This window comes from Erythrolamprus reginae, chromosome 5 (genome assembly GCF_031021105.1).
Source record: "Erythrolamprus reginae isolate rEryReg1 chromosome 5, rEryReg1.hap1, whole genome shotgun sequence".
NCBI classification, from domain to species: Eukaryota; Metazoa; Chordata; class Lepidosauria; order Squamata; family Dipsadidae; genus Erythrolamprus; species Erythrolamprus reginae.
In genome coordinates, this window is record NC_091954.1 from 47,491,084 (window position 1) to 47,515,364 (window position 24,281).

General features: G+C 40.3%; 1 protein-coding gene across 4 annotated transcripts in view; it reads left to right on the plus strand.

Annotated features, from left to right (window-relative positions):
* CTBP2 (C-terminal binding protein 2) overlaps nucleotides 1-24,281 on the plus strand; it is a 310,474-nt gene that overhangs the window by 30,241 nt on the left and 255,952 nt on the right. The window contains exon 2 of one of the 4 annotated variants that reach the window (XM_070752514.1): nucleotides 8,690-8,849. The exons of 2 other annotated variants lie outside the window; for them this stretch is intronic. The gene's annotated coding sequence lies outside the window, so the exon portion shown is untranslated. Of the gene's footprint in view, nucleotides 1-8,689; nucleotides 8,850-19,195; nucleotides 19,216-24,281 lie in introns of those variants that run through there. One more of the 4 variants, XM_070752517.1, reaches the window with a different exon arrangement.

Genomic DNA, 24,281 nt, shown 5'->3' on the forward strand with positions numbered 1-24,281 from the left:
CATCACTTCTTCTCAGTGTCACTCCCATTGAGACTGTCCCAGAAACCAGACTCGCTCAGCCAGGCATCACTCTTCCATCTGAATCCCCAGTGGCTCAAACTGACTGCTTGGCACTTGAGCGGGTCGTGCTGAGAAGGGGTTGAATCCCAGAAATGATCATTGTGACCATGTAGACCCATTGGCCCTCTACAGCTAGGATCTACAATGCGACCTCAATTGCGTTTTGCAAGTGCTGTAACAAGACGTGTTACCATCTGAGGCGACAGAGATTGAGGTACTGATCTTTCTTTAGCATGGTCTAGCCAAGGGACTCAGTCCAAATATGCTAAGCTGGCAGGTAGCAGCCTTGGCGACCATCCTTTCAGGGCGGCAGTACAGTTCCTTGTCATAGCACCCTCTCATCAAGCGATTCCTGCAGGCAGCAACCTTGTTTTCTCCACAGATATCCAACCTGGGATCTACCAAAGGTCCTGCGTTCTTTGTCAGAGTCTCTGTAAGAATCACTCTGTGAGTCCTCATTATCTCATCTTATATACATGGTTGGGGTTTTGGTTGTGATCATGTCAGGCAGATGAGTTCCTGAACTGGCAGCCCTATCGGTGCAGGAGGATTTGTGCATCTTTCACGCAGATAAGGTTGTATTGTACTTGGATATCACCTTCCTCCTAAGGTCAACACCGCCTTCCATAGATCTTAGGACATCATTCTGCTGCCCTTTTGCACCCATCCGGTTCATCCCAAAAATATCCTGGTACATACTGGACATTCGACAGGCGTTGCGCATCTACATCAAGAACACAGAATCCTTTCGAAGATCAGAAGTCTTATTTGTCTCCTTTCAACCAGCATCAATGGGTTGCAAGGTATCTCCTTCTACTGTAGGCAGGTGGATTCAATCTACCCTCGCCAGGGTCTATGAGAGTCGCAAGCTAGAAGGGCATCTTTCAACCAGGAGCACGGCCACTATGGCAGCATGGGCTATCCAAGTATCCCTGGAGCAGGTTTGCCAAGCGGCGACCTGGGCTTCACCGTCTCCTTTTGTTAGGCACTATAAAATCAACTCTTATGCCTCTGCAGAGGCATCCTTCGGGCAGAGGATTTTACAGTAGGTCATCTGAGATTGAGATCTCACCAACTGTTCTCTCTCTCCTGTCTTCTTTGTATGGCTTGGGCATGACTGCTATATGTACCATGAAGGAGAAGGGGCGTTGGCCCTACCTGATCATACGATGGTGGATATAGCAGCCAGACATCCCCCCCCCTCCCCGGTTTGGTGTTTTCTTCAGTTGACCTCAGCTGTTCTTTGGTTGATAGTTTCAGTTTGGCTATAGCACTATAGAGTTTGTCACTACGCTTCTTCATCCAAAACTGAGGAAGGAATAGCAACAATGACATCACAAGAAGCTTTGGCAGGCTCAGTCCAATCAACGAGCAGACAAGATTAACCAATACATGGCTGCTATATCCATCATTGTAGAAGAGGTGTATCAGGTAGGACCAAAATCCCTTTTGAACTCCATTATGGATCACTGACTAGCAAAATTCAGATTGAAAAAAAAATCAAGCTTAAAAGTCAAATTTAAATACCGGCATATAAGCAATCCAGGTAAATACTCTTAAAATATTTAACTTAAATATTTATTTTAATTTTAAGATTCCAATACAGGTGTTTTTTTAATCAAACTATTCTCAATAAAGTTTTAAAAAAGGCAATTACCTCTTGGAAATATCCCATAGTTATTAGTAAATCCTCATGGAGGCAACCAAATTTAATGTTGGATTATAATGTTGAATATATTTAAACTTCAGAATGCCTACATACAATTAAGGAAACTGTTTGAATTATGTGTATTTTGTTTATTCATAATTAGCTTTGTATCAGGTTTTTTTATAAAAAATTCTGTAGGAAACAAGTAATGGGAAGTATAAATCCCATACAAAACAGGTTGTATGCTTGCTGTGATCCTCTAATCAGCTTGCCTAAAGTGAATTCATTTTTCTATTTCAGCCAGAAGTGGACAGTCAGTAATCTCTGACAACATTTCAATATAACTTTCAAGAACAGTAGATCAACACTGTTCAGGTTTTAATGAAAGTATGTAGATTAATATAAGACAAGAAAGTGAACTGCGCTAAGGAGTCCCTCTCTGAAATTTCAATGATGTTTTCTAGATATTCCACTTAAGTTTCTCCAAGCAAGCAGTTGAGGTTGGTTGTTATTGTTCTAAGGGAAGATTATTGCATCAAGAGAAGTAACTATTCTACGTATATGTTATACTGCTCTTCTTGACATTCATGCTTAACACACAGGTGAATAGGGCTACAGAATTCATTGTCATTTATCTATAAATTGCACAATATCCCAGATCTCTGGGCAAAGCTTTCTGTGAAGATTCAATAAACATTATAAAATGTGAATGAGATTAGGGCTCTTTTCGTATGTAACCTCTCTGCCAGCTCAGTCTGTTATTAAGCCTTCTATTAGTAATCTTTTGGAGATGATTAACATTTAACAGTATGTAGAACTGATGGTTTATTTCATGATGTCTTTCTATAGGGCGCTATGCAACACCTTTTAATTAGCTGGGAATTAACCCTTTTCACACATCCCAGTGAGTAATTATAGAGTACAAAGAGATTTCTCTTGAAATAATAGTTAACCTCTCACACTTTGTTATAGATTTAATAGCAAACAAAGAGACTTTTAGATTCAGCAACAGACTTTTGGAGTCCTGGTATAATCCTGTATATGAAAATGATCTCTATTAGTAATTTTATAAAAAGCAATTAATGCAAAAAAGGCTTTCTTTAAATTCATCTTGATAGTTGTTACAGGTTGGCAGTGCTTGTAGGTGACGAGGCAAGGAAATACTTCATATTCCCTAGTTTGTTGTAAATCATAACTCACTGCATGCTTAAAAGATTGAACTTAAAGAGAGAATAAATTTTAAAATATAGTTGAGTGAGGTTATCATAGCTGTCTTGGGGGTTGTAAGTTACAATTACTTTTAAAATGTACCATCTCCTTATATTTTATCATCTGAGTATTGCCTTATTAAATCTGGATAGGTAGCCTGGACTCTAGATGCTAATATTATGAACTGCATAGAAATGTTCACTAATAATATTGTGTCTGTTACAAGCAGTAATAGTTTTTTCTTCACAGTTTTATGATTAATATAGTCTTCTATTTAAAGCCATTAAATATAGCTCCATAATTGATTTATATTAAGTGCAGTTAAAATTTTGGCTGTAAATTTCCAAGGATGCTGGGGAAAACTGTAAAGGAACACCCACCTAGTCCTCATAATATAATTTCACATTATCAAGGCAGGATTAGCAGCATGTTCTTTACATGCAGCTGTGTTCATGAAGAAGCTGTGTGTATAGAGCCTAGTTGTAGTTGTACTTGAGAATTATTTTAAGTACAATAAGATATAATGCAAGATGTCACACTTCTTTCGAAATGATTTCTTTCAAAAGCGAGAAAGTTAAAGGGCTAGACTTAATCAATATAAATGTCAGTGGCATATTTTAATAAATTCTTGATTTAGCATGGACTGTTTTCAGTCACACATTTGCAGTGGAATCAGCCATCCCCTTTCGAAGGTATGTGACATTTAAAAGATCTGTAAAGGAGATTGACTTGACAGCTTCAAATTGCATTTGAAAGAGTTTTTCTTTTTAAAACAGAACACGAATACTTCCTATTTTAAATGTCACTGCAGAGGCACAAACACATTTAATCAAGTTTATATTTAATTTATGCAAAGTACATTTTTCCTTTATTCATATGAAAGAGAGAGAGAAGGGGACTGACTTTTTGCCATTTCAAAAGGTTTACAGTGGAGAAGCTCTCTCCTATTCAGTTTTTGTCTAAAAACTTGAAGTCATTTCATTCATCCCAAATTCAGGGGGACTTCCAAAATACCCAGTTAGAAAGCTCAACCTAAATAGTTTAAATGCCATTTATAGCTTTTGTGTCCTGTATCATTTGTGGCATCCTCCGTGTGACAAACAGCTTAGGAAGAGCAATGTGTCAGTGCATATTATACTTTGTGAGTGTGAAATCGCGGGTACAGTTGCATTTTGTTCTCTGATCTGCATCTACCCAAGATATCCATAATTATTCCCTGGTCCCTTTCTAACTGAGCATTGAACTGTTTTCAAAACTTGTGAAAACAAAGAATACTTAGGTTCAGTTCTCTTGTGCATTTCTTAGAGAGTCCAAGCATGGGTTATCTTCTCATTGGCCAGGGACTGAATTGCAAATTCTTTGGCAATACCTCTTCCTCCTGCCGAGCGCCAGTTTTTAAAACTCAATTGGCCTAAAGCAATGACGCTAAACCTTTTTTTGCTCAGGTGCCAAAAGGGTGTGTGCACGTGCGATACAACGCAGCTGTGTACCCATACCCATAATGCAACGCCCTATCCTGTGCAAGCATGCACAATCCCCTCACATTGCCCCCTGCGCATGTGCACAGGTCTCACTGAAACCTCCAGACTCGGTGGATGGTGAAAAATGGATCCAGCGAGCCAACTGAAAGTTTTTAAATAAACTTCTGGTAAGCCGGTTGGGCCATTTTTCATCCTCCCCCCACCCTCCAGAAGGCTAAAAATCAGCTGGAGCTGACATAGGGCAATGCCTCGTGTGCCCTCAAATATGATGTACCATAGGTTCGCCCTCATGGGCCTACCCTAGAGGGGCACAGATTGAGTTGCTCCTGATTAATTCAGCATTTCTTTGTAATTCATTGGATTACGAGTCTTCGGAGAGGGGTGGCATACAAATCTAATAAATTATTATTATTAATAATAATTATAATATTTATTAATTATAATAATAATAATAATAATAATAATAAAGAATTAAGAATCAATAATAATAATTAAGAATTAAGAATCAATAATAATAATTAATAATAATAATAATAATAATAATAATAATAATAATAATAATAATTTGGTTTTAAATGGAAATTTTAAAAAAGAGAGGGAAAATAGAAAATTGGCTGGGAAGTGCCTGGGGCATTTTTTGGAGGTTTGCAGATTCTGTGCCCAGTGTGGCATTCGGATCCCCACCTAGCCGCCATTGCCATCAACACTGGCTTGCAAAGAAACTGCGGAGCTACATTTAGCTTCAAAGCCTCTAGGCTGCCTTGTCAAATCTTTGTGTGGGAGAAAGCTTCTTCAACTCAGATCTCTGCGGGTGGCCATTTTGTAGGCTCAGGGGAAGTGCATGGAGAGTGTTTTAAAGGAACTTGGAGCAGACAGTCTTATCAGAGAGAGGCTTCTTGCAGATCCCAGCCTACTCCACGCAAGTGGCCGTATTGCTGGCTTGAAGTCATGAGGCAAGCAGAGTTTCTGGTTGAAATGACCATATTGCCGGTCTCGTGCCAAAACAACTACTGCTACTTTTGGTTTTGCTGTTTCTGCTAATTCTGCTGCTGCTGCTGTCCTTGCTGTTTGCTATTCTCCAGTTTTGTGAGGCGCAGTGAGTACTACCATGTTTGTTTGTTTTACTTCTTTGCTGCCCAATCCCTTGGGACTCAGGGCGGTTACAACAATATAAAAACATTATAATACAATAGTAGAATAAGTCAATATTATGCTATACACATTAAAATAATAAAAACAATAAAATCCCATTATAAACCCACAACAATCCATTCAACCAAAACATGCAACACAATTTGGCCATGATAGATGGTAATATTCACAGCCCCCAAGCCTGCCAGCAAAGACATGTCTTCGGAGAGGGGCGGCATACAAATCTAATAAATAATAATGATAATAATAATAATAATAATAATAATAATAACAACAACAACAACAACAAGGGACAGTAGGGTAGGAGCAGTACGGACATCAAAGAGGAATTGGTTCTGTAGAGTCGGGGCAGTCACAGAGAAGGCCCACCCCCACGGCCCCGCCAACCTGCATTGCTTAGTTGACAAGACTTGGACAGGGCCAATCCTGTGAGATCTTATTGGTTTCTGAGAGTTATACAGCAGGAGATGATCCCGAAGGTAGTCTGATCCTAAGCCATGAAGGGCTTTATAGGTGATAACCAATACCTTGAATTGTGATGGGAGACCAATCGGTAGCCAGTGCAGCACACAGGGCATTGGTATTATATGGATTGCACGGCTGCATTCTGGACTATTTGCAGTCTCCGAACACTCTTCATGTAGAATGTTTTTCCTGAAAATAAGACAGGGGCCTATATTTTTTTGACCTCCCAAATATGCCCTTGGGCCTATTGGGGGGGGGCTTATTTTTGGGGTGCAGGAGGTGGGATGGGCTGTGAGATGTGCACCCTACCAGACACTTGTACCTCCGTCACATTACTCAGTTTTGTGTCAAACTTCTTGAACTCGTGAGATGTTTTCTTTAGCCTTATCACATTCCTGTTGTTGTGTCCACTGACCTGGCTCTCGAGCCAAGCGGTAGGGGGAAGAAACCCTTGCAAGCTGCCTGAGGAAGAGCTGACAGCCAAACCTCTAGCCAAGCTCAGTGGCAGAAGCAGCCTGGCATGCACTTCCTTGTCCCCCCCCCCCTCTCTCTCGCATCCCCCTCTCTCGGGAGTAAAAAGGAGGTAAGAGTGCACGTAAGACAAAGCATCAAATGGAACCTTTTGGCTGAATGCAAGAAATCTTTCTTCTTTTGCTTCAAGAGTCTCACAAACACATATTTCTGGCAGAGTTTTGAAAAGATAAAGATTTCTTGTGTTCAGCATTGGAATAGACAAAGAAGCGTGGCTCAACCAGGCTAGAAGTTGGCTGTCAGCTTGGCTTTCTTACGCAGCCCAAAGAGTTTCTTCCCCCTCCTCCTGCATTCGAGAGCTGGAGGCAGGGCAGGATCAGTGGACACAGCACCAAGGAATGGGTGGCTGTTCCCGCAGAGCATTTGCATGCATTGCCCTCTCCTGTGTCCCCCTATGAAGGACGCGGGGAGGAAGGTGGTGGAGGATGACAGGACCGAGCCGGCGAGTGAGTGAGGGGCAGCAACAGGAATGCCTGCTTCTCAAGCCCTGCGCTCATCGGGGTTCTGCCTGCGTCAGTTTGAAACGCATTCCTGTTTGCGAGCCCACAAACGCAGAGCTTGAGAAGCAGATGTCCCTGTTGTCACTCCTTTGGCATCGCCTCCCTCACTTTCTCTCTGGCTCAGGCCTGTTACCTTCCACCTCCCTCCACATATCCTACCAGAAGCTAGACAAGCCTTTTAAAATATCCCACTAGCTGCTTGCATGAATTTTTGTGAAATTGTGAAATTTTTTATTCCTTGTGAATATGAGAATACCTAAATTCTTATTTTAGACAATACATCTTAGGACAATGGATTATAAATTTCTGCATGCTAAAGATTTGTTTTATCAATGCCACTGTTTTCTCCATAACTGTTGATAAGGAGTTAGTCTCAACTTGTTGTTTTAAGTGAAACACATTAGTGAACAATAAACAAGCTAGATTGGACTGGACAAAAATATTTAGCAATTTAGGCCTCTTTTCTTTTGGATGCCAGTTCATCATGGAATATTAATAGTGATCGTTAAGATAAAAAAACCCCTGAGTACAGTGGTACCTCTACCTAAGAACGCCTCTTCTCAAGAACCATTTTCCACTTACAAAGCCGAGCCTCCGAAACTGTAACCGGAAAAGGCAGGGAGGAGCCTCCATGGGGCCTCTCTAGGAATCTCCTAGGAGGAAACAGGGCCGGAAAAGGTGGGGAAAAGCCTCCCTGTGGCCTCTCTAGGAATTTCCTGGGAGGAAACAGGGCCTCCACAGGGTTTCCCCAATTGCACACATTATTTGCTTTTACATTGATTCCTATGGGAAAAATTGCTTCTTCTTACAAACCTTTCTACTTAAGAACCTGGTCGTGGAATGAATTAAGTTCGTAAGTAGAGGTACCACTGTATATTTATTCTACTTTTGTGATAGACTTTGATTACCTTGTGTAAGTTAACAGCTGAAAAACAGAGAAGAGGTTCAAGCAGTACTTTGGATCATATAATGTGCCATAATACAAGCCAGCTGTCATATTTTAGAAAGATATCCTTAATCCAAAAGTAATTTGGCAGGAGAGGTTTTCTGTCACTATGATGTTTCATTGTGCTTCCAGTTGGCTTATAGGCAGTTTTATGTAAAAAACAAGAAATTGTATTTCCCCCCCAGAATTGAATAACATAATTGTGTTGGATTCAGGCTTAATCATGCTTGGGACAGGCCGCTCTCAATGAATGGTACTTGCTAAGCATGAGACTAACTTAAGACTCAATGATTTCAGTGGGTATGTTTGGTCTATGTCTGGATTCAATATGTTCTTAATGCATCATGCATACATAATCATAACTGTAGGCTGTCTTTTGGAATGTAATTTGGCCTAATTTAAAACATTTATGACTTGTTCTTAAATTAGATCAAGTATTCTTTTATAATACTGTTTTTCTTAATTATTGCCAATTTAATAATTTTTGCAATTCAAATTTAGGGCTTCTTCACTCTAATATTCTCTGTAAGCTTGCCTTAAAATTTTACCTACATTTTGATCAATAACTTTTTAAGTGAATGGATACTTATTGAAAATTTTGCTGCCATAGAATGTAGATTTATATGTATTGTAGACAGAGGGATTCATTATTTGTACTCATTTTCTGATTCATATTTTTTTCATCACTTTTTGTCAGATTTCCTGTTTTGAATACCAAATATGTATTGGACCATTTTTTTCATATCCTCATGTTCATTAATTCATCAAAAGCAGTGTTGCATCCTTCACTGAGCGGTAACCATATAATATGGCATAATATTTCTCATATTTTTGAAATTCCAGAAATTAATTGGGAGGTAAGTTTGATGTTTTGATGGTCTTGTTTATTGTTCAGACTTTTTATGCTTTGTAAACCATCATGTTTATTGCAGTGCAAAATGAACATCAACAAGAAAAAATATGCATATTCTTTACCTTACTAAAACTATTTACCATTAACTGGGTGAAATAGTACATCATAGGGCAGCCTTTTTTGAACCACAGTTAAAATGGGCTAATTTACAGAATGTGTCCAAAGTCTGAGATCTATGATTCTTGAGGGAATGAAAGTCTCAGAATTTAGCACTGCAACTTATCACACAGGTCCCAGGGTAAACACAAATAGGTAGTTCTTGGTTTATGATAGTAGTTGAGAACAGAAAATATGTGATTGACACAATATAAATGTCACATAGTTGCAGAGACTTATAAATGGAAGTTCCAGTAATTGTTAATGCATCCTTCATGGTTATTGGGCACAATATCACATGAAGGCTATTTGCAACCTCTTGTTGACTTCCATGCTAACTTTGCTTTTTGGAAGTTGGCAGTGAATATCACAAATCACCATCACATCACTCTGAAACACTGACCATCACAATTGCAAATTGGTTGCCAAGTGCCTAAATCATGATCACGTAACTGGTGGGTGTGTGTCTGTGTCTGTGTGTGCTGGGACAGCCTCAACTTTGAGAACCAACCTTAAATCTCTCATTGAATGCCATTGTAACTTTGAACAGTAGCTCAGTGTATAATCATTAAAGAGGGACCACCTGTAGATGGAACTCAAGAAACAAACAGAAATTTACTTGTTTTTTTATAGATGCCCCCTTTAGGACTGATGATAAAGATCTGTGAAGAATTGCAGAAGCCATGGTCTTCAGTGATTTTTTAAATATCTTCTTTTTTGAAAGGGCAAATAATGATAAACATTTTCATAAATTCATCAACAGCGAGTTAATGCCATATGACAGAGTTCCCCAACCTTTGCAGCTTTGAGGACTGGCGTGGAGGAAGAGGGGATAATTCTATACAAATGGGCAAGCACACACATGCGAGCAGCTCCACTGGCATGAGAGGTGGGCACATGCGCCAGCCTCTTATGCAAATAGAGCACGTTCTCCTACTGTTTGTGCAAGTGGGGATGCACATACATGCACTCAGCTGCTGCTTCCGTGGGTCAGTTTTGAACAGCTCACTGCCTGGGAGTTGGAGACCCCTGCCATATGATCATTGTAGAAATTTGATTTAATTTAATTTATTTGATTTATATGCTGCCTAATGCCATGGGACTCAGGGCAATTTAAATGTAAAAACAAAGAAAAATATTCACGGAAAATATTCATGTTCATTGTGTAACTTCTAAGGGAACATTGCATCTGAAAAAGATGACTGTAATTGATAACTGTAATTCTGCAGAAGCAGATTTCCAATAGTATTGTTAGGATTGTTGTCTTGTTATGTCCTTTTGCTCGTTTCCTTTGCCTTTAATTTTCTTTTCTACAGCCCTTCACTGCCAGCTGTTCATGACATTTTGCCTTTCCAGAACTTGATTTCTTAATAAGTTTGTACATCATATGTGTATAGTTACTTTGAGCTTTTTCTGTAAGAGTTTACTACACCACTGGTTCATTGTATAGCATTGAAATAAAGAGGGATAAGTAATTCATTACAAAGTCTTTTAATTAAGTTCTGAAATCTGGGTTTTGCACACACATAGCATGTGTATAGGAGCTTAAAGCTTTAAGCAGAAATGCAATCAATAAATGCTGCCTGAAGCCTTTGGTATATTGGTGGAGTTATTGGCAGAGGAATCCAAACAAGGATAAAACTGTGGATATTAATTGGCAGAATTTTGGCAGATTTAACACTCATCAGTATGTCCAAGTTCTGATGCGAAAACATATCCAAAATTCTCAATGTATTCTCAACTGTTCCATTGAGGTGAAATTACTTAGACTATATACTAGCCTGATTAAAATCAGAACAATTGGAATTTTTGGAAAGTGCTGCTCAAGTAATCTTTGGAAGTAATAGTAGTACAAAATGTGCTTAAAGTGACCCAACTTTATAAGACTAATGTAATAAAATTCATACCGTGAGAAGGTTCTCAAAGGAAAAGGTGAATTCTAATAGATGTGTGTACTTGTTTGCAGGATAACTCTTGTTTCATGTTCAAAATTAGCATTTTCTTTTCCAAGAATAAAATATCCCAAGGATCTGCAGCTCTGACATCTCCCTTGGGAAAAACCAATCCAAAATATTTTCATATTTAAAAGTAGTGAATGCAGAAAATATTATCGCCTGTTAAAATATCTGTAAATAATTAATGCAAACATATTTTAATTATGATCTAAAATACACTTGCAGGATTGAAACAGCTTTAGGCTTCTGCGTGGGTTTGAAAGAGCAAAAAAGTTTTTGATAGCAAAGTGTTCTCCAGTGTGCTGACTAGAGAATCTAGGAATGAGTTAACTTTATCTCGTAGCTCATTAGACTGAGTCTGTCAAAGTTGTGTGGACACGCCTCCAAGGTCTGCAGTCCCCAGGTTTTGAGTCAGTCTCTCAGTTCATATAGACATGTCAGAATTTGATCCATCTCATAAAGGATTACTATATTCCTGGATTTTCCTACAGTAGCAAGGAGACGTTCTTCATAGACTTGATTCCCAACTGGCTGGCTTCCAGTTTGACCAGTGGAGCCACTGTGACTTTATCCAGCATTAGAATCTTGGCTCAGGCCCGCTGAAGGCCGATGGTTCAGTATGGCTGTCAGAAGGTACTTCATTGATTGGCAGGTTTAGGGTGAAGAACATTGATCAATGCCGCTAATGGCTAGTGGCTTGGTGGATTGTTAGGAGCATTTTTCACTCCTTGTTGGCTGGCTTAGTATGAAGAGCATGGCTCGATTCTGCAAAAGCCAAGGGATTATGTAGCTGTCAGAAGGCAAACTGAGCCTTCACGGAAGGCGTAAAAGGCCTGCCTGGCTCCCAGATCAACCGGTCTAGCAGCCTGAAGCCCTTTTGGTCTCCTGCTGTTGGCAGAAGCGATTTCAGTCCCTGCCTAACCCCTGGGCACACTCCTCAGTGCCAAGGCTTTCACCGTGGTTGCCTCAAGGAAGGCCTTTAAAGCCAAGGAAAAAGACGTGAAAAGGGATCAGAAGGCCCTAGATCGGCAAGCCGCCAAAGGGCAGAGGGAGGCTGAACAGCGGAGCCAGGCAATGTTCCCCAGGGACAAAACTGCCATTTCCTGCCAGTTTTCCTTACAGTCGTTTGGAATTCAAACTGAGGCAAGTCAAGTTAGCAAGCTGTATGCCCAGGCCTGGTCTCCAGATGGCGCTGGAGAGCACTCTTCTCTATAATGCAGTGAGCTCTATTTGCGTTCCCTGACAAACCTGCTTCCAACCTTGAGGAGTTTGAGGCCTAACACAGAGGCAATTTTTACTCCCACAGCAGCGGCGCTCTGCCCAGGGGACACTCCTCTAACGTGAGGTTTCTAATTGCAGAAGCAATTAAGCAAAGAATTGCTGCATGCATGCAGCAAAGCCAGCAAACAGCCTCAGTAGCATCTGGTTCTACCTGCATCCAGGGCAGCATCAGACAACCCAGGTCCAGAGGGGGTTTTTGGCCCTCCAAGGGCCCTATTCCCCTGTTCCCTCCAGGCAGAGCCAAGCATCGCTCTCGGAGGAGGAAGGACAGAAAGACCTGGAGTTTTCTGAGAACAAGGGATTAACATCAAACTACGTAGCCTTCACAGAGCTCTTTTCCTCTTTCCTATTCAAGTCCCTCCTATTCAAAGCCAAAAATATGGCTCACTCGGGAGAAGATTCAGCAGCCCCAAATCCCACTTTGGAATTAGCCGATCCCACTAACTCCCTCTTTTCAGAACCAAGCAAAGAAACTGAGGTGATTCCCTCATCAAAGTTGTTTCTCGATGTGGTCCAACAGGCTTCAACCCGAGAACCACCGACAGGAAGTTCTACAACGTTGCCCCGGAACTTGCTCAGGCGTTCCAGGTGCCAGTGATTGATGGCCCGGTGGTGCCTTGGGATCCTCCTCTGTCATGACTAATAGTAATACAATTTTATAGAGGAACCTTCATTAAGATATGTCAAGAAAAAGTTCCTTATCTAGCAGCTCACTCACTCCATCCATCCATCGAGGCATCCTAACCTATCAATTCATCCACCCACCCACCTATCCATCTTACTTGCTTCTCAAGGCATAGCACATCTGAGTAGCTTTCTATTCTACAGGCACTAACATCCATTCTCCATGAAGGAACAACTGTAGTTCATCAGATCCTGAAAGCATCTAAAACGGTCAAGTTTTTATCACACCAAATTCCAGAAAAGAAAGATGCTGTTTTAGAGGAGGGATATGTGTGTGAAGGCCTAGTCTCACAATTTCTGCAGATTGTATTCCTTAATGCTTAGGATCTGGAAGAGAAAGTGGTATGTAGTTACCCACATCCTGAACTGTGTAGGTCTTTAAAGATGACAATACCAGCATCTTGAATTGCACTTGGAAACAAAATCCATAAGCTATACAGTAGTCCCTCACCTATCGCTGGTGTTACGTTCCAGACCTGGCCGCGATAGGTGAAATCCGCGATGGGGAATTTATCAACTGATAGTACTTATTTAAGTATTTATATTGTAATTGTTTGGTAAGTTTTCATTGTTTTAAGTGTTCCCACACAGTATTTATTTTAGATACAGTATTTAAATACAGTATTTACAATTTTAGATATATATTTTTTTTGAAAAACCTGCCGATCGAGTTCGGCGGACTGTTTAAATCTGCCAATCAACTTCCTTCACTTCACGCGATGAAGTGAAGCCGCAGTAGGTGAAGCACGGTATAGCGAGGGACTACTGTACTCTATTTGGGTAGTGATGTGTTAGAACCCATGCTGAATGGCTAAATGAATTATATGTAAAGATCAAGTGATACATTAAATTTTGGGTCATAAATATAGCAGCCTTCTATTTATTATCTTTTTAAGGATTATCTCACACATTTTGGAGGGGATAATAAATTGAACTATTTCCACAGATTGTGCCAATAATTACATTTTACAAATTCCTGTGGACTAAGTCCATCACATTCTTTTTGATGCCCTGTGGGGCTAGGGTTATTCATGATTAGAAATTATACTGTATGAGTTTTATGTGCCTTGAGGAACATGTGGAACACAGTGTGAGAATCAAGATTGAGCCAAAAAAAGCCCCTAGGAATCAAGTCTTTTATTTGGCAATTGCTGTTTGGTTATCTCTAAAAGTGCTGTTGCTCTTAAGAGAAGCTATTGGAAAGCTCACACATTTCAGATTGTCAACAATAGAAAGGAAAGAATTGTATACCAGATTACAATTAAAGCTGTTCATTCTAATATTTCATTCCTAAAAAGAAAAAGTTTCAAGTTGTAAATCTGTCCTAATACAGTAGTATAATTAAAGCTTTGTTCAAAAGAAAGCTTTACTAGACCAGATCAAGGCTTTCTATATCCTTGAACTTACTGAGTCCTGACTTAAGTTAGATTTACTAGCTTCATACATTAGTAAATACCTATGGTCTGTTTCTAGAACAATGCTTCTTGCTGTAGGTTAGTTACTTTATGGATATAGATTTTAAAATTTGCATTAAGTTGCATACATAAAGATTCTGCTGTGCATTGTTGTGTGCTTTATACAAAATCCAGCTATTCCTCAACTTAAGACCACAATTTAGCCCAAAATTTCTGTTGTTAAGTGAGACAAATAAATGATGTTTGCCCCATTTTGTCACCTTTCTTACCACAATTGTTGAGTGAATCACTATAGTTGTTGAGCTAATAATGTTCTTTTTAAATGAATCTGGCTTCCCCATTGAATATGCTTGTCAGAAGGTCGCAAACGATTATCACATGACCTCGGAACCCTGCAACGGCCGTAAACATAAACCTGTTACTAAGCACCCAAATTTTGATGATGTGACTATGAGGATGCTACAACAATCATAAGGATGAAAAGTGGTCAAAACTCACTTTTTCAGTGCCATTGTAATTTCAAATGGTCAGCAAATGAATGACTACCTCTACCTATCATGGACAGTCATCAGGGCTTATGTTGTTTGAAACCTCAAACATCTGGAGAAGCGAACGGTTGTCTACTCCAGGATGAAAAAATTTAGGAATTACATTTTCTTCAATTTAAGAAATATTTTTGAGAGCGCCAGTTGTGTATTACTTTGGAAGATAGTATTTTCCAGATGGCTTACAAAACAGTTCTGTTGTCATCAGCAGTGGAAAAGCAAGAGAGATGATAGGTGAAATTAGAGTGTCTAAACTCAAGAGTTGTAGGAAAGCCTCACAGAACATAATTGAAAAGGATGAATTATTTAACATCATAACTAGAAAATCCACGAGGATTTGTTCCTTTTATAGCCAAAGCGTCCCTTACTAAGATTTTTAAGAAGCGAAAATCTTGATGTTCAAGCTACCCTCTTGGCAATGATAAGAAATTTACATATTAACAATGCTATTGGATTTAACAATGTTCTTTTTTACCTTTATGCTGCTTTAAATGATAAAAACCTAACAAGAGCCCTGGAGCATCAGGCAGAAGCTTTCAGATTTAGCAGCTTGCATCAGATTTTCAAACTCATGAATAGGATATGAAGTGATTCTTCTGAAGTTGTTCTTCAGCAAATGTTATTTAATGCACATTGCCTTTGTTTTAGGCAATAGTAAAGATCAATCAGGATTAATAACCATTTATAAATGTGTTTTCCATGATGTTAATACAGTAGTCCTTTTAAAATGTCTCTGGATGATCCAAGGATGTGAAAATGTAAATATACCACAGGTGGAGTTGGTATTTTGGAATAGATTGCTTTAATAAAAAAAGAAAGTATTGGCTTTGAAACACACTCTGTGGTTTTGTGGCTTCTATATTTGTGTCAGTGTGATTAGTCAGGCTAAGTAATTTTGCTAGATGAATTGCTTATCATTTTGATTGTTGTTTCATTAGATCATAAGCTTGAGTGTTGCTTATTTGCTTTCTATCATTTAATCTGCCTTTCTTATTTTATATTTATGGTTGTCAAATCCAATAAGGGCTTTGTAGAAATTGATGGTAAAGGATGCCATGTTCTAATGTCAAAGTAAGTGGCTACTGTTCCTTAAAACAATTATAATTATTATAATCTAAATCAATCCACTGTCGAATGAAAGAGTATTTCATTGAAGGTTATAGTTGCTGGTCCAGTGCGTGTTGATAGATAGATATGTCTCAAGTTTCCAGAGTGAACTAAGAGTGAACTTTTGTGCTCAAGGAAAGAGATTATTGTAGTCCAGCACCTTGATCATTACACAAAATGTAAACTGGGGAGGGGGAGGAGTGAGAGAGCGAGCCCTTAAACTGGTTTTGTCTACCATGATTTTGCAAACTTTTCCATATGACCCTGTTTTTATAAAGAGCATGTTCACCTTAATGGTTTTACCTGTGAGCAGATGTCATGTCTAATGATGTCTTCTTTATTTCTGGTTCTGGTTCTTGGAGGCCCATTTGAACATTTTACCATATAACTTTATTGAAATGCTGTTATATATTAATTTTAAAGAAAATTCTTAGTACAAAGGAGATGGATATGGAAAATTTCCCACGATTGTGTAGATCATGATTGTTTCAATTTTTACCTTTATGCATAGGTTTGGAAAGCTTTAAATGTTTATGACTTTTGTAAAACTACAATCTATAAAAAATTTCAAAATTCAAAATAGCATGGAAAAGAAGCTGAGAGTAATAAACCAGTACAATACAGAAGAATATTTTATCCCTGTAGTAGTTAGCAACCTCTGCCCTCCACATTTTTACAATTTCTTGCTGTTGGCTATGCTACTGGAAAGACTGAAAGACGTACAAGTCCAGAACATCTGGAGCTTACCAACAAATATACTGCTGAAATTAATGAAATTGAAAGATGGTGATAGAACTAGGTCATCTATGTAATGCACAATACAAATTCCAGCCTATAATTTGGTTCCTGGAAAGTATCCAATTGTTTAAATACACATGTTAAATATAATATTAAAATAGCCATCTAAAATTGTTTTTAAAAACTTTCTACAGAATGCTTTGTTGCATTTGTTAATGCGTTTTTCTTTAATGAGAGGAGGACCATCTCTTTACATTTAGGATTGGGGCCAGGGCCAGAATCTTTCCACTTCAGCTAATATTTGTGCTTGTCCCTGGCAAGGATTAATACCTTCCGTTAACTTCTTTGTTTACTGGAAGGCAACTACAGAAGCTAACATGGCTCTTCAACTGGGAGACATTAGGTGTGCCACACTTGTTCTGTTAAGCTATTGTCTGAATTGAGTCTTAACACATGCATTTGTCTACTTGCTTGCTTGCTTTGGCTGATTGTTCACTATAATTGCAACCACTTATAAGCAATTGCTAACCCCTTTTATTGTTAAATTGCTTTGAAAGGTCAGAAAAGGAAAAAGTGCTGTTTATTCCATGTATGCAGAAATTTCTAGAACAGTGCCCCCCACCCATATTTTGGGCATCAGGTTTGTATGGGGCTTGCATCTCCTGGATGGGGCTTCGCTTTTTTTGCGAGGCTCCGTTGCTGCCATGCTATGCGCTGATCCATGGACCAGGGGTGGGTAGGGGTTGGGGGACCCTTGTTTCCGAAAAATTGCAGAATCCTGTGCTTTTTGCTTTTACTGTCCCGAACCCACCATCAAAATTTTTCATCTATCCTGAATCCCATATTGTAATGAAGAACATTGACTTATCACAATTTTGTGAATTCTACTTTTATTGGTTTTGCCTCTTTATTTATAAGCATATTTTGTATGTGGATGTTGCTTTTTATTATAGCCAGGTCTAAGATTCTAATAATGCATACTGCTATTTTCATACTGTGGCAAGGGTAATTTTCTGGGTGTTTGCATCTACCCATGAAATGCTTTTCCATTCATGAAAGAAACATAATTTGAGAGGAAAATTATACAAAGTTTCTAAAGATACCTTTCTTCAAATCCTATTCTTTATGGATGAGCAAAAAGGATAAAATGTGAGTTTATTATAGTACTGTATTATCATGTAATCTGAATCATAGGATGCCAGTAACTCTATTTGTATATCAACACTGATTGCTTTGATAGAGTGCAGGATTAAAGAACACAGCAATAGTACTTAGACTTGTATATTGCTTCACAGGGCTTTACAGCCCTCTGTAAGCAGTTTACAAAGTTCACGTATTTCCTCCTCATCTGGGTCCTCATTTTACTGACCTCAGAAGGATGGAAAGCTGAATCAACCTTGATCCAGTCAAAACTGAACTGCTGGCAATCAGCAGAATTAGCCTGCAATACTGCATTCTAACCACTGTGCCGCCATGGGTCTAACATACCCAAAGCTTGATGTTATGTTGAATTGGTGCATCAGTATGTTGCTAAACCAGATGGTGATATTTGAGCCAGAAGGAAAATCTAGTAGGGACATTCACAAATATGAGTTCTGTTGCACTTTGGCTCTGTTTTATATCTTTTTTTGAGTAAGATACAATAACATTAGTAATCTGATCTAGGATAGAGATTTATTTTATCCATTGAGGATAAAATCATATGGCTGAAGTTCTATAACAGAGTTTATTAAAGATTGTACTTTGGGAGATAAACTTGGCAGACACTCATGAATCTGGTCATCACGCATCTGGTAGTATTTGAAAAAGTCACATTTTTTGTGGTGTTAGTGTTTCCATATCACCTGGAGAGTAGTTAACACTGCTGTAATTTGTAGCATACCATTTCAGTCATTAGAAAGAAATCTCCAGTCTTTTGGGATACAGAAACAACTTATTTCCATAAATTAACATACTGCATTATAAAAATAATCTTGATTATTTCAATAGAATATATGCAACATATGTTCTTTCTGGCTTGTACAATATTTTTAATCTATAGTCAAGTAAATTATAGTAGAGCAGCTCAACTCATACCTACTCTTCATCTTAATTTTTCTCAAAACTATTTTCAGAATTCTTAATTAGAAAGCCACCAACTAATTTTATTTTTAAAATATTCATTGGTTTTATTATTTCTATCTCACAAAATAGCTTAGATATTTAATTATGTAAAATATGCATAATATTCTTAGTGTCAAAAAATTCATCGTATCTCAGGAAACACAAAACAGTAGCACTGTTTTCTCCTTTGAAAAAAGTACAACCTTTTGTTTTATGATGTTCTCTGCTGATTTAAAATGGCTTCCCCCCCCAATCATTTTCCTTTTTTTTTTTAGAAGAAAGGGAAATTGCAATACTGAGATTTGAGTTGTGTGTGTATATATGAAGGAAGAGGAGGTAAAATCAGAAGGAAAGAAGGATTGAGTGTAACAGCAACAAGAGTTTAGGTATGATATGAAACTCCTATTATTAAATGTTGATATAAGTAAATGTGCATTTTTTTAGTTAGCGTTTCTTTTTGTTTTATTCAAAAAAGAAAATTGAAATTTACCGTTTCCTCTCTCCAAGAAAACAGGACAGTAACTATTTAAATTAAAAGCAGTCCTCACTTAATGATCTCAGATGGGACGGACAACTTCATTACTAAGTAATGTCGTCAATAAGTAAAACAGCATATGACTGTGCCTGACTTTCAGTGTCAGTTACATTAAATTAATCACCATGTGGTGTGATATAATCATGACTTGAAAGTTACTGCTGCCTTCCCCATTGACTTTACTTGTGAGAACCTGCTTATAAAATAGGTAACAAATTGTGATCACAATAACATTTATCCCAGTAGTACTGACTATCTGTGACTGTCATAAATATGTACTTGTTACAAGGCACCTGAATTGCTAACAGTCATAATTTGAAAATCTGCCATAAACCTTAATTATTTCAGTGCTGTCATAAGTTCAAAATGTTGCTAATCAAGGCATACACTCCTTAGTAAAAGCTACATTTGTTTAGGTTTAATATTGTCTAATGCACTTAGGTGTAAAATGCTTCACCTAGTTTTATCTGAATACTTTGTTTAAAGAATTAATTGGCTGCCTGGTAAGTTGTATATGTTCACTAGTTGCTTAGTAGGGGCAGCTAAGAAACATAAGCTTATTTATTTGGTAACAGTAGGGAAGACAAATGAAAGAAGGGTGTAGATAGCTGGTTTGCTACTTTTATATAGGCCAAAATTTATACAAATGGCTGTTTGTGGTAATGGAAATGAAAAATAGTGACTTGTCAGATTCATGTAGAACTGTGATAAGAAGTGGACTTATCATGATGCATTATCAAATATTGTATTTATTAGAAATATCAGTTTGGCAACTCATGTGGGACTAATTCAAATTGGATATCTCATTTCATGATTCATATTCAAAATGTAATTCTATTGGCATTTATTTTTGGGGGGGGGAGACCTTCCCCATGACCTGTCATTTGTGGGCTGCCACAGGTCCAGCTTTTCCCCCGCAATCCTACGTGTAAGCTGCATGAAGAGTTCAGCTAGTTTAGGATTTGGTATTCTCAATATATTGATGATACTCAATCATACTTTTTAATCCAGGCTAGCCAAATGAAGTTGTTGCTGTTGTGTCCCAATGTTAGAAACAGTATAGGTTTGGATGGGGAGGAAGTATCTTTATTCTCCAATCATTGGAGTAGTCCACAGTCAGTGCGGGTTGACCTCCATCTGTCAACCAATCAGGACTGAGCCCATGTTATAAAAGCTCAGTCCTCAGCAGGACGTGTGTGGTCAACTCACTGACAGTCTGTTACTTCACTTTTATTTCTATCCTCTTCCTTACTTTCCAGGTAAATTCTTAAATGTTAAAAAATAATAATTATAATAATAAACCCTCCCTGAGTTTCCCTCTTCCCCTTTTAGCTGCTGCCTTGGGAAGGCATTCTGAGGGCGACGGAAGGCTTCCCTCCAGTTCGTCAGGCCCAGACTCTTCTGCTGCATTATAACGATTCCTTTACAAGATTAATTGGAGCCTTACTTAACCGGGCGGTGTTGTACATATTCCTGATCAGTTGGAGGATGATGAAGAGCTTGAGAACTCTGATACAGATAGTGTTTATGTATTAGTGGTAGGCCCTGGGTTACAGGTATTAGAACAGGTGGGAGGCCAGCCACAGGATGTTGCTATGAGTCCAGAATCTAGCGAGGAAGAGACAGACATTCGCTGGGTTAATCCTCAATTCAGAAGGGTCCAAAAACGCAAGGAATAGGTGTTTGGAAAAAGATATTAAGAAGAGTGTTGTGATTCAGCCTGAGGTTCCTCAGGGACCGGCTGGAGCACTGCCGGATCCATGCCCAGAGGAGGAGGACAGTGAACAGGAGGGGGAGGACCAGGCAGACGGGGGAGAGGAACGTCAGGGAAGAGGAGGAGCAGCCTGAGACCCCCCGGGGGGGCCTCTCCCCAGCTAGTAGCCTGGATTCATTGGATGAAGACGCACAGGCTATAATAGACATGAGGCAGCGACGTGCAGCTCAAAGACGGGGCCAATTAGAAAGGTATTTCCATCCCTGAATTGGCAACAGCTGGGTTTGGGTGTGGTTCTCCTCAGCAGGGTTGAAAAGGCAGGCCCGCCCTTACAGTCTTGTGGAGAGTTATCAACTGGGAGTCCTGTGACCTTGCTTCGATTCTCCTTGGAGGGAGGAGTCGACAGTCAGGAAGGGTTGTACTCGCTCGTCAGAGGTGTGTCCGAGTCATAGAAGTATAAAAGGCTGGAACCGCCCACAGACCCAGTTTTTTAGACTCGCTTCTAACAGAGACACCTCGTGGCAGCACAACCTATTTTGTCTGTGACTCCTTATAAATAATCTTCATTAGGTTAGTAATTCCAATTTATTCAGTTTAAAATTGGTCCTGAGGAAGCAGTAGGGTGCGGTGGCCTCTTGGTACAACTCTATCTGCTGGTGGGTAGGGCCCTAGGCCCTCCACACACCCCTGGCTCCGTTTGTCTCCTTCAGCCGTTAGGGCTGCCTTGGAGCCACTCGCAGGCAAGACATAAGCCTGGTGAGGGATCCTGGATGGTTACAGTCTGATCCCCTTTGTCCACGTTCCTCCTAGCCAGAACGTGCGAGCCCTCACAGTGGCCTCTTCCCCCATGGGGCTGGTTACAGTTCCGGTGGGTTATTTTCATTTTACCTTGATTTTCTGACTCCGTGCCAGGTTTTCCAGCAGACTTGGGAGAGGGAAAAAAGGCAGACATAGCCTCTGAAGCAGGAGAAATTGCCTGTTTACCAATTCCCCAGGCCTCAGCTATGAGGCGTTAATTGCTCTCCTGTGATTCAGAGAAGCTTTTAAGCTCCTGTAGACCCTTTTTTGGGGCTTTTTGGTTGTTTTTGGATAAGTGAGACCTATTAAAAAGTTTTCCCGCTAAAATATCAGCCGGCCAGATTTTCTCCCAGGTCTTTGGCGCCATCTTCTGGCTTAATCCTATAACGGTCTCTGTCCTTTCCCAATTATCTGGGAAGCTACAGACCAGGCTAAGAAGGAGTAAAATAATAAGAATAAGGAATCCTTTTCCTTTCCAGAATTAGGGGCTAGATTATTTTTAATTATTTAGCTTTTACTTGCAAGAGACATTTTCAACAATTTCTCATATTATTTTTATTCATTCACCTTTATTTTATTTTATTTTTTCCCTCACAGACCCCTGCAAGGGGACTTGTCTTGCTAGATTTTCCTCTGCTTTTTATTCCCCTTTCCCTCTTTCTAGCTGTCTTGCCATGGCAGACCCAGCTAAAGCAGGAGGGAAAAGAACCAAAAAATCTGTCAGGCCTCTACAGGAGGATCCTGATGTCATCTCCCCTATCCCAGAGAACAGGGACCCTACTCCTCAACCTTCGAAAGTAGAAAGGCGTAGGGATCATACTCTACAACGCATCCATGAGAAAGCAGCCAGGGCTCTTTCCCCTACTCCCAGAATTCCTAATCAGGCCCCAGCTACTATTACCCCTTCTGGGTCCGCTGTAACTCTGGCTGCTAGCATTTGGGGTCCAGCTGGCTTGCCAAATCAAAATTTGAACCCAGACACTTCTAGCCCCCCAGTTCCTCTTTCTCCTACGATTCTCATTGTACCTCCAGTTCAACCTGGCCCTTCCTCAGAGGTCTCTCAACAGATACCTCAGGCGACGCCTCCCCCAGAAGTCCACCCTTCCTCTTCAACAACCTTTGATGCAGCAACTATCCAGAGGTGGATTGATTCAGCAATTCAACGCAGCATTGAACTTAAGCTTAGCACCTTACCCACTACCATTCCTTCTAGACCAGTACCTGCGCCACCAGTGGCCCCTTTTTCCCTTGCTGCCTCTACCCTCAGACCTACTCAAGATTCTTGGTCTGATTCCTCGGCTGAGGAGTCGGATTCTTCTGACAAGGAACTTCCAGAGGGGGGTCATGCCGGTCTGTCTGAGGACGAAGCTTCCCCAGCTTTACCTATATCAGCGGCCTTATTCCCAGCAGAGTTTTTTTCTACCATTTTGTTAAAGGCTCGTTCAACTGCTGGGCTCACAGCTCCCCCCACTCAAACCCAACCTTCTGCTTCCCAGGTGGAGACCCTGTGGAATCCTTACACGGAGGAGCAAGACATAATACCGGCTCTGCCCCTCTTCGTAGAGACCATTACTAAACAATGCCTAAACCCGGCGGCAGGTCCAGCTCCTTCTAATCTAGAGAAGAGATTTTTTAATGTAGCTCCGGAGCTCGCCTCTTTCCTAGAACCCCCTGCTATAGACTTCTCAGTTCTTGCCTCAGTTCTTCAGAGAACCTGCCGGGAAAGGAGGAGGATCTTCTAAAGGGAGAAGACCATAAAATTGATCAGCTCCTGCAGAAGAGTCAATCCGCTGCTTGGGCAATCAAAGGAGCTACAACCTCTTCCTTTTTCGCCAGGACCATGCTCATCTACAGTGATCCCCCGTTTATTGCGTCCCCAACCATTGCGAACAGGGTACTTCGCGATTTTTCAACCCGGAAGTCAAAATACCATCTACGCATGCGTGCGTTTTTTCTATGGGCACGCATGCGTAGATGGCAACCGGGAGATCAGCTGCTGGGTGGCTTTCCTGGGTCTTCCCCCTCTTGCTGGCGTCAGCGAGGAGTTTCCCCACCGCCCACGCAAACTCCTCGCTGCCGCCCGCCCTTCGCCCGCCCACGCTGTTCATTCTCGCCGCTTTCGAGCTGAGTCCTGAAGCGAATTCGCTCCCGGACTCAGCTCGAAAGCGCCGAGAGACAGCGCCAAGGAACGGGCCTGTCCACGCTGTCTCTCGGCGCTTTCGAGCCGAGTCCGGGAGCGAGTTCGCTCCCGGACTCGGCTCGAAAGCGCCGAGAGACAGCGCCAAGGAACGGGCCTGTCCACGCTGTCTCTCGGCGCTTTCGAGCCGAGTCCGGGAGCGAGTTCGCTCCCGGACTCGGCTCGAAAGCGCCGAGAGACAGCGCCAAGGAACGGGCCTGTCCACGCT